The sequence below is a fragment of the Electrophorus electricus genome, chromosome 10 (genome assembly GCF_041902795.1).
Source record: "Electrophorus electricus isolate QZ-2024a chromosome 10, ASM4190279v1, whole genome shotgun sequence".
Taxonomy (NCBI): Eukaryota; Metazoa; Chordata; class Actinopteri; order Gymnotiformes; family Gymnotidae; genus Electrophorus; species Electrophorus electricus.
Window position 1 is genome coordinate 6,551,567 of NC_137506.1, and position 4,183 is coordinate 6,555,749.

A 4,183-nucleotide genomic window follows, 5' to 3' on the forward strand; every position below is an offset into this window, starting at 1 on the left:
TGGAGTGAGTGGACAAGCGGGAGGAGGGATGTGTAGAGAGTCTTGATTGTTGAGTCCACAGTGAACACTAACATAGATATAACACATTTTACTCTTTTTCTCACAATTTAACACAAAATCTGGCATGTGACTGAACATAGAAGCTGTGTGTGTTCATTGTAAAGCATTGTATGTTCCTTGAAAGGCTCTATATAAATGTAACTTTGCTCATTCAGTCATATCCTGTGTTCCTTCAATGACTTATTTTTTTTCAAAAGCAAACAGCAAAAAGCTTGATTTTCTTGGTGATTTTATTTGGAAATGACGACCTCTCTCACTGGCTGCCTGGATCACTGATCACTGCCTGTACTTGGCAGGATGGACCTCTGTGGTCTACAGAATATCCAGACTGCTTGTAGAAACACATGTTCTCATTAAAAAGAGAAATAAGGCATAACAGACTCTTTATGATTTACAGTTTCATGCCTGATAGATAACAAGTCATGTGTACAAGAACTGAAAGAAATGATATTTTGTTTAAAATGTCAAAATGCATAATTATCTGGCCATTAATGACTCAGGTCCACTGACACAAATATACTATTTATTTATTTGCTTATTCATTAGTTTGCTAATTCAGTCATTCATTTATTCATTCATTCGTTCATTAATTTAATTCATTGATATATAAATCTACAGGTGTTTGTACTACTACACGGTGATTTAGTAGAGGGAGGTGTGTTTGGAAATCCTGAACAATGTGGTAATTATAACCCATCTAATTTCAGCCTCAGTCACAATGACATCACTGATGTGTCAGCAAAGACGATCTATGATACTGTCTCCACCAATAACAATATTCACACTGTGAGGTAACTGTGTGTGTGTGTGTGTTTAGGCATGTAAAATAAGGCTGTATTTATTTGAGTTTAAAATTTCAAATTTAAAAACCTATTTTGATTTTATAGGCTCTTCAACAACAGAATTACAGGCATACAAATCTTCCTCTCAGACAAGTGCTTTGAAGTCTGGTGATGTTGATGTGTTGTTGGCACTGTAATGATGAGATTTGATTTTACTAGATTATTGGGACTATCCAAATTATATTTTTGTTTTACGTGAAAAAAATGTAATGATTAAAAAACAAATTTTAGTTATCTTATGAATTTTAAGATTACACATAAAAATCAAATACTCAAAATTTATTTATAAAGTGCTTTTTCAATTTTTATTTTATTTTATTTTATTTATAACAGGTGTAAAGCTACAAAGCAGCTTTTCAAATGTCCAAGTCCAAGCCCCCAGTAAGCAAGCCAAGGCTGACAGTGGCAAGGAAAAGCTCCCTAGAGCATGACGAAGAAACGTTGAGAGGAGCCAAGACTCAAAAGGGGCCCCATCCTCCTCTGGCTGTTTAAAGAGAGACATAAATTTAAAAAATTAAATAAGCATTTAATGTTTAGTCCAACTTTCTGGAGGTTCTAGTCTTGTGCCGATAGTGTGCATATGTCCGAGACCCAAGTCGCAAGAGAACGTCCATTAACCATGTACGGCTCACCGGAGACTGTGATACATATAACATCCCAAAGTGTACTTAATTCTGAGCAAAATCTAACTAGCCTCATTACTGCTGAACTATGAGGGGCCATTTAGGGAGAAATCAGGGAAACACTACTTGTACATACATAGGAAACATTTTCACATAAATAGCCTACTACTTACATTTGTGTATAATAATTTAAACTTGCATATATACGCACTTGCCCACTCAATCTCTGGTGCGTAAACATAGAGTTGCACTATGCTTATGTTGGTATGGGGGTGTCTGTGTGTATATAACAATTTTCAGTGCGCCCGGAAGTCATTTCATTGTAATTTCAAGGCAGATATTTCACATGTGTACATTGCGTATAATAGACAGAGGAAGACTGTTGAACTATTAATATTAGGACAGTTATTGACATTTGTGTAATAAGTAGTGCTTGTCTTAATGACAAATGTAACTGTTTTCCCATACAGAATTGTGTGCTTTATATTGTTTGGAAGAACTTTTTCGTCTCATTTAGAAATATGTGGACTAAGTGCTCAGATTGTCTTATTATTTATTATGCTCAGTCTCACCATTTTTGGCAGATTTCACCACGTTATTACGAACGTGGATACGTTATCTTCTAATTATAAGCAGTGTGAGCTGTGAAGCTAAGCGAAGCACGTGCAGAATTTCTAACAATAGCCTGTTTTGTATAGCCTGGCTAACTGACCAATCAGTGAAATTAAATGTGGTTGCTGAGCTTGTTGCAGCTGGGTCAATTTAATTTGATTTCATTGTGTTTCATTTTAAACTCAGCTGCGTGCCATGAGACACAAGTTAATCTGAGCATTTTTTGTTTTAACGCCGACTTAACCTAGCCATGTTTTAAAGTTATCTTGAAATAATTGAGGTTCATCGCTAGAGGGTGCTGTTCATCTTTTTTTTTCTTTTCTTTTTTTGTATTATTGATCAGGAAAAAACTAAAATAGATTAGGTGGACGTTTTCTATGTATCATATGGAATTTGAGTATATGAGTGAATGTTACTATGTAAATGTAATGGAATTTGTGGATAAGATTATTATGAGATTATTTATAATCAAACGACTACACTATACAACCAAATCTTCCTTTTATTTACATATTATACAGATATTTATATTTTATTTACAGGGCCGCTCCTCATTGGTTCGGCTCAGAAGCTTCTTTCGATGTCCTCTTTATCCAGGTACTCCTGCAGAATTTGTAGATATGATTATTATGAGATTATTTATAATCAAACGACTACACTATACAACCACATCTTCCTTTTATTTACATATTATACAGATATTTATATTTTATTTACAGGGCCGCTCCTCATTGGTTCGGCTCAGAAGCTTCTTTCGATGTCCTCTTTGTCCAGGTACTCCTGCAGAATTTGTAGATAAGATTATTATGAGATTATTTATAATCAAACGACTACACTATACAACCACATCTTCCTTTTATTTACATATTATACAGATATTTATATTTTATTTACAGGGCCGCTCCTCATTGGTTCAGCTCAGAAGCTTCTTTCGATGTCCACTTTGTCCAGGTACTCCTGCAGAATTTGTAGATAAGATTATTATGAGATTATTTATAATCAAACGACTACACTATACAACCACATCTTCCTTTTATTTACATATTATACAGATATTTATATTTTCTTTACAGGGCAGCTCCTCATTGGTTCGGCTCAGAAGCTTCTTTTCGATGTCCTCTTTGTCCAGGTACTTCTGCAGGTTAGGCATCTCCTCTGCCAACCGCCTGAGGGTAGAAGAGACGTGGTGTGAAGCGTAGCCTGCTGTTAAAGGCTACAGATATAGTACATCTGTGAGGCTAACAGTGCTTATTATATGAAGCCTTATAGAGGTCATATGGAATTATCTCATTCGATCAACCCTAATGTAACCCTTACAAACTTTCATGAACTCATTTGAATAACACTTCCATAGCCCTTAAGAACTTTCTTAAAATGTTTTAGGATGTTCTGAACAGATTATCTCTTAAAGGTTAAATCCCTTGCAGGTCTTAGTCCTGCTCATCCCACATGCTGATGTGTGAGTAAAACAGTGCATAGGTGTAGAGACCTGGACTTGGCGAGATGCAGGCCTATCCTCGCATTTTGGTGCTATTCTGTTACTTGAGGACCTGAACACGCTTCTCCAACAGCACGTTCTTCTGGGCCTGATGACAACGCACACACACATGCACACGCACACACACGGGCACACATACAGACATACAGATACTGTTTAATTTCTTCACATCTGTAGATACACTAGCATAAGTTGATATATATGTTTATGAGTTTGATTATGAGCTGATTTCAACTTGACACGTAAAGAGTATATAGTATACATAGAGAGCGCATTGTTTTACCAGATTGAGTGCTACAGATTCTTGTGATGAAAGGTGTCAAACCCAGCCATATGAAGAAAACAAGTACTAGGTTAGTCCCTTAAAGGTTTAAAGGAGTCTCCCTTAAAGGTCTTAGTCCTGCTAACACCACATGCTAACACCACATGCTGATGTGTGAGTGAAACAGTGCAGAGGTGTAGAGACCTGGACTTGGCGACATGCAGGTCTTTCCTGGCAATTAGTGCTGCATTCTGCTGCAGGAGAACCAGAACATGCTTCTCCACAC